The 7341-nt window shown below is 40.9% G+C and overlaps 1 non-coding gene across 1 annotated transcript; it reads left to right on the top strand.

Annotated features, from left to right (window-relative positions):
• The first annotated feature begins 4394 nt into the window (after window positions 1-4394).
• On the top strand, window positions 4395-4501 carry LOC121226549 (small nucleolar RNA R71). Its single transcript, XR_005924317.1, has one exon. It is a non-coding gene; the product is annotated as a small nucleolar RNA R71 (small nucleolar RNA).
• The last annotated feature ends 2840 nt before the right edge of the window (window positions 4502-7341 follow it).

The following is a 7341-nucleotide window of genomic DNA, read 5'->3' on the forward strand; positions in this document are numbered from 1 at the left end:
TAAATGAAAATAAAATAAAAAGTACTTAAAGAAGATAAATCAAGATAAAAGTGGAAATAAAAATAAAAAATAAAAAGTCTTTAAACATCGTCATCGCCGGATGGTTCGCGAGGTGGTGGTGGCGATGAGATGTGAAGGTGCTAACAAATCTGATGAAGAGTAAATCAATGTGATCAAAACACCGAAAACACTGCTGTTCAAATTGAGTAAGGGGCTCAGAGATGTCAGAGTATGAAGCCGCCGCATGAACTGGACGATGGATGGGTGGTGGCTAAGACGATGGGTCCTCATGACGTGGAGGGACATCATTAGTAATGTCCTCTAGGTCCTCCTCCTTAGTAGACTGGACAAGGCGGTACTGAGGAGGGTAGGTTCCACATTGTTTCTCCATCATCCTCATATGTAGCATGCTCGAGATGCCCTGTGGCGACATCTAGCCGATGAGAGTGAGGAAGGATGATTGTACCTTTGTGTTGAGGAGCCCAAAGTGCCAATCCAATCGAGTCACATAGGGCTCGATAGAGATGACTCCTCTTCTATGCCGCTTCGTCTGATAGCGGATGGTGAGGGCAATGAAATAGGCAAGGTCGAAGAAGTGCCCGTTCGCCATGCTCCACAGGAAATAGGCGTCGTGAGTGTTGACGACGTCGGTGCTCTCTCGCCGTCTTGTTAGAGTGTGGGCCAAGATGGCGTGTAGGTATCGCAGGGATGAGGCGAGAGCTGATGCCTTAGGGCGGCTAGGATCATAGGTGGCCGAGGCAAGGGCAAGGTCCTTCTAGCACTTTGATTGAGAGTAGTGGATGTGGCAATGGAGGTTTTCGAGTTCATTGTCGTCCATGAACTCCTCTGTGTATAGCCCTCACGCAATTCCAAACTCCGATACGCTCAATTGGCGCACTAGACCATCAAGGCGGACCTGGACCATTCCAGGATCGTCGAAGTTTGACATGACGACCTGAAGATGGAAGGTCGAGTAGATTGCATTGTGAGCTCGAGGTACGTCGGCTCGATGAGCTCAAAGAAGAGCCCCCACGATTCATTCGTCAGAAGAGCTCAGACCATGTCAGCCATCTGAATTTGTTCAAGTGTGACCCAATCAATGCAGCGGCCCACACCTAGGGGTCGGGCCCAAAATATCTGAAATAGCTCCTCCTGGGGTCCTAAGGAGAACTGGAGGAAAGGGTGACAGATCTCAATGGTAGGACCCAAGGAGGATGTTGCTCCTTTCCTTTTCTTCAAAGCGAGGACGGCGGTCTTCTTGCCACGTGAGGTTGACATAGTATACCTGTAATGGCAAGTCAAAATAAAAAGAAAATTACTCCCCAACAATAGCATGGAAAAATATGCATGGTAAAACTAATAAAGATATTTCCTAGAATTCAAGTACGAAAGAACAACTATGCTAAAAAAAAATAAACCCAATTAGATAAATTACGTCATTACTATGAAAAGGACTACGAGAGTAATGTTAACAAAAATATCTAGTGAATGAATGCATGTGGGTAAGCATGAAATCTATGGAAACAAGAAAAATGGATAAATGCAGCAAAATGTATTAACTAACATGGCAAATTTCTATCACGATAACTATGATTATTTGCTCAAAATAAAACAAAATATCATGAAATAAGTAAAAAAATAAAGAAAATAGAGGGAAAAAATGAGCAAACACAAGAGGGAGGAGCTTTGGATCGTCGAAAGTGGTGTTGTAGTCGGCGCATAGGAGTGGCAGGTAGCGGCGTGAAGTTGCAACGGCTAGGGTTAGGGATTTTGGGGAAGCGGATGATGAATAGTGAGGGGTTTTTATAGATTTTGGGGCACACGACCGTGGGGCACGCCTGTGTGCCCTAATTTTTTCCCGCGTGTTTCGCAATTTTTAAAATTTGGGCACGTTTGAAACTCGCACACGCCCATACGCTTTGGGCGTATTGGTGCATACGGCCGTGTCACACGATCGTGTCCTACTTCATTCGCTTCTCCCATGCCCTGTTCTAATGCGCACGCCCATGTTGCTTTATTAGTCTTGAGCACGGGTGGTGGCAACACGCCCATGCTAAATTCTTAGTTTCAACCACGGTTTCCAGTCACGGGCGTGTCGCACGCCCGTGTTGGGTTGACAAACTCGCCAACGGCTACGTCACATGACTGTAGCCACTTATCGCATCCCGTGCTAAGGAAAAATTTTGCCCTGTTTTCACACGGTCGTATCGCACGGCCGTGTCTCATCCCGTGGTGTTAGCACGGCCAAAGGCACGTCCATGTGCCTGGCCGTGTGGATTAGAAAACCTATGTTTCGTTGACTCAGTGAGTGTTTAGATGTTAAAAACTAAAATTTTAAAGAGGTTAACATCATTAGTGCTCGGGTTGCCTCTCGAGAAGCGCTTATTTATAGTCTAAGCTTGACTTACCTTTCTGGTGCATGGTCATGGTGGTGCGAGGAGTTCACACTCCTTATCCTTGCTATCAATTTTATCACCATAAGGTTTAAGACGAGTACTATTTACCTTAAAAGTGCTGAATTTGGGATGAATTACCTTAACTGTACCATATGAAAAATACTGAGTAGCGTAAGAGGGATTGCTCTGTTAGGTTCAGAAGTGGAAATACGAGGGTCTGCTACATCTAGTACTACTTTGTCTCCAACCTTAAGTTGATTTGGTGTGACATTGAGATCGTCATGGCGTGGTTTTGGTTTATCGGGTGTCCTCAATTTATGTGTCCGCCATTCATGTAGTTCCTCGATTTGTAGCCTTTGTTCTTCATAGATAGGTCCTTTGTTATTGCTTGAACATGGCTCATGTAGGTTCTGCGAACTTATTTCCTGCAAAGTAGGTTGCACCACATGGTCAGTTTTAGTAGAATGATTTATACAACCATCTCCAATTTTTAATGTGTTACTCATATTACGAGCTTGAAGGGTGATTGTTTTGTCTCCCACACGAAGTGTGAGTTCACCTGTGCCAACATCAATTATTGTTTTAATGGTACCTAAAAAGGTCTCTCAGAAATTAAAGGAATGTTACTATCCTCCTCTATATCTAGAACAACGAAATCAACTGGGAATATAAATTTGTCAATTTTAACGAGTACATTTTCAATAATCCCCCTAGGAAATCTGATTGTTTTATCGGCTAATTGAATACTCATTCTAGTTTGTTGGGGTTTCCCAAGACCTAGTTGCTTAAACATTTTGTAAGGCATGCCATTGATACTAGCCCTTAAATCAACCAAAGCATTATTAACATCTAGGCTACCAATTAAACAGGGAATCGTAAAACTCCCTGGATCTTTTAATTTGTTGGCCAGCTTATTCTGTAGTATGGCTGTGCAAACCGAATTTAGCTCCACATGCGACGCCTTATCCAACTTCCGCTTATTTGTTAAAAGCTCCTTTAAAAATTTGACTACGCTTAGCATCTGCGAAAGAGTTTCAATAAACGGTAATTTAATATGTAACTCTTTAATAATTTAAGGAATTTACCAAATTGTTCGTCTGTGCGGTCTTTCCTTATCGTGTTGGGGTATGGCACACGAGGTTTGTACTCTTTAGTTATCTGTTTCTGGTCATTGTGGTCCACCTCACCTTTACCTTTACTTACCACAGTTTCTTGCCTCAGTTCTGGTTCAGGTGCAACTAACCCTTCCTCATTTTGAATGGTAATTGCATTGAGTTTCTCCCTTGGGTTAGATTCAGTGTTACTCGGCAGACTACCTTGTGGTCATTCAGATATTAATTTAGCAAGCTATCCTATCTGAGTTTTGAGCCCTTGGATTAACGCTTGTTGATTCTTAAGTGTTGTCTCGGTATTCTGAAAATGAGTTTCTAACACCGAGATGAATTTTGTTAGCATCTCCTCAAGGTTTGGCTTTTTCTCTTGTTGGTAGGGCAGTTGTTGAAAGCCTAGAGGTGGTGGTCTTTGATTCCCTTGGCCTCCCCATGAGACATTTGGGTGGTTCCTCCAACCTGCATTGTAAGTATTACTATAAGGATTATTTTGAGATCGAGGATTATTACCCATGTAATTTAACTGCTCATTCTCCATGTTGTGGCCATAGGGTGGGTATTCTGAATTGCTTGATCCACCTCCACTTGCTTCGCACTGCATTACTGGTGAACCTGTGAAGAACAAAGAAAACCGTCAATTTTTCTATTCAAAAGTTCTACCTGATTAGAGAGCATGGTGACCGAATCAACATTAAAAACGCCGGCTGTTTTTGTTGGTTTTGTCCTCATGACTTGCCATCGATAATTATTCAGTGACATCTCTTCTATAAATTCATAAGCATCCTCAGGTGTCTTATTATTGATAATTCCACCAGCGGCTGCATCAATCATCTGTCGATTCGAAGGATTCAGGCCATTGTGAAACGTTTGAACCTATAGCTAGAGTGGTAACCCATGGTGAGGGCACCTTCACAAAAGGTCCTTGTATCTCTCCCATGCATCATAGAGTGTTTCTAAATCCATCTGCACAAAAGAGGAGATATCATTACGTAATTTGGCTGTTTTAGTCGGTGGAAAATATTTTAATAAAAACTTTTTGGTCATTTGTTCCCAAGTAGTGATTGACCCTCGTGGTAAGGAGTTCAACCACTGTTTAGCCTTATTCCTCAACTAAAAGGGAAACAACCGAAGGCGAATGGCATCATTAGAAATGCCATTGATTTTAAAAGTGTCACAAAACTCTAAGAAATTTTCCAAATGAGCGTTTGGGTCCTCGTCCTGCAAACTATCAAACTGAACAAACTGTTGGATCATTTGAATGGTGTTAGGTTTCAATTCAAAATTATTCGCAGCAACAGCAGGCCTAACTATGCTCGATTCAGTTCCTGTTAAAGAAGGTTTACCAGAATCATACATAGTACGTGGAGTAGGATTCTGGTTTACTGGATTAGTGGCAATCGCAGGAGGTAGCAGATTTTCCTGGTTTTCAGCCATCTCCTCCGTTGTGGTTGAAGTATCGTCCTCTTGCTCTTCCTCTGTGTATCATAAGCTTTGCCTTATTTCTCTTCGGTTTTTGCAAACTGTGTGATCGATCTCACTATCAAACAGTAATGGTCCCGACAGGTTTCTTCTAGTCATATACTATAAAAACCTGCTAGGAGCGAATAAAAGAAAAGAAATTAGAAAATAAAATAAAAATTTAAATTGCAAATAAAGTAAAATGGCTAAAGTAATAAAAATCGAGTGTTCCTAATATCTTAGTTCCCTGGCAACAGCGCCAAAAACTTGATACGTGATAATTCATGACAAGTTTTAAAAATTTATAATTAATCGTTCTTGAAACTAACTATTATCACGATGAAGGCAAGTGTACCTATCGAACAGTAGTATAGCTTTAGCAAGACCGAATTGTCGAACCCAAAGAAACCAAGAGTACTAGTAATTACTTTCTTTTCATTATCTAGCCTAAAAATGAAGGGCTTTGTTTATCTAAACTAATTAACTAAACTAAGGATGCACAGAGAGAAAATTGGGAAAATCTTTTGGGAGAACTCGATTGATTAAGACAATACCCAAGGAAAAATCCACCTAGACTTCACTTGTTATTTAACTCTGAATCAGACGATTTATTCATTTGACTTGATCCGTAGGAATCCCTAAGTTATATTATTATCTCTCTCGAGACTAGTAACGTCTAACCCTAGGTTGATTAATTAAAATCTCTTTCTAATTAACGCCCTAGTATTGCATTAACTCGATCTATGAATCCCCTTCTTAGGTTTCACCCTAATTCGGCAAAATCTTATCACTCTATCTCTAGGCGTGCAATCAACTCCACTTAATTACAAAAAATTTACCCTTAGACAGGGTTTTTCCTCCTCCAAATAAGAGCATTAACTTGAATCAATATACTAGAATATTAAAACAAGAATTAAGAACACAAAATTAAGAACAAGTCAAATATTTATCACACAATTCAGATAATAATAACAAGATCTGTCTTAGGTTTCATTCCCCTTACGTATTTAAGGGGTTTAGTTCATAATTATGAAAGAAAACATCTCAAAAGAATAATGAATACAAAACATAAAGAAAACCCAAAACCCCTGAATGAAAATTGAAGGGAGATATTCAGTCTTGATGATGAACCCGGCTTCTTAGATGGACCAATCGGCTTCCCTTGACTAATTCCTTGCCTCCTACTCCGTGTGTCTATTCTAAGTGCCTCCTTAGGTGTTTAAATAGGCTTTAGAATGCCTAAGAGCCCTCAAAAGTGGCCTTTTCCGAATAGGACTATACCTGGGCTTAACGGGGACACGCCCATGTGACATGCCCGTGTGCGATTGCTCCAACCCGTGGTCAAGGCTGTTAAATAGGCATAAGCGTGTAGTCTACCCATGTAAGTCGTGTTTCGATCCTACCAAATTGACACGGCCGTGTGGCTTACCCATGTGAGGAAGTCCAGGCTATGTTGATTTCCCATGTGGGTCCATTTTCTCCATTTTCGGCCCGCTTCTTGCTCTTTTTACTCTCCTATGCTCACCTAAGTATAAAATACGAAATTAAAGAAATATGAGCATCGAATTCACCAAATCTAGGGAGAAACCATCCATAAATGTGCTAAGCATGGGATAAAAATATGTATAAATTACGGTTTATCATTAGGGCACTGGATATCCCCCCTCCCAAAATCCTCTTAGTTTTATTCTTTCCTCCTCCACGTCATGCAACTTCCTAAGCACGTTTCAATTTTGTTGAACTGTCATCACTATCCCCTTAATTTTCTCTCTTCAGCTGCTCACGTCTCTTAAACTTCTCTTAAAGTTTTCATTTTTATTACTTTTTCTCTTCAACAACTCCAATTTTGTCCACTATATTCTCTACGAATTCTTCCAGTTCTCTCCAATGGTCACATCAAAACTGCCGAATCGTCAAGGGCTGGAGCTGCTCAGCCAAAGACATTCTTTAACGCAGCCCTAGCCATGAGATATAATAGCAACATCGTGAAATGACTTTCAGTTTGGAGTAGTGGTTCTTGTTTAAAGATGAACCATACAAAGGATACAATGAACATCGCCAAGAATGTTATACTATCGAGAGGGCTTTGTTGAAGTCCATTAGGAAGATTTGCTATCATTTTTTGAGAATCTGACTTATGCCATCTACACATAATACCATAGTTTCAAAAGAGTGAATGCTTTTGCTACACTCCATTATAAAAGGGAGAAAGATTAATGTCAGGAGGATCACTTTCAAGAAGTACATAGGTGTGATAAGAAGAATTCGGGTAGCCTAAATTTCCCTTCAGTTATTAATGCCATATGTCAAACTACCTAAGTCCCTCTCAATGTGGAGGAGGATATCACCCTCAACAAGGGTGGGTTGACCAAGACCAT

Source organism: Gossypium hirsutum, chromosome A03, assembly GCF_007990345.1.
Source record: "Gossypium hirsutum isolate 1008001.06 chromosome A03, Gossypium_hirsutum_v2.1, whole genome shotgun sequence".
NCBI lineage: Eukaryota > Viridiplantae > Streptophyta > Magnoliopsida > Malvales > Malvaceae > Gossypium > Gossypium hirsutum.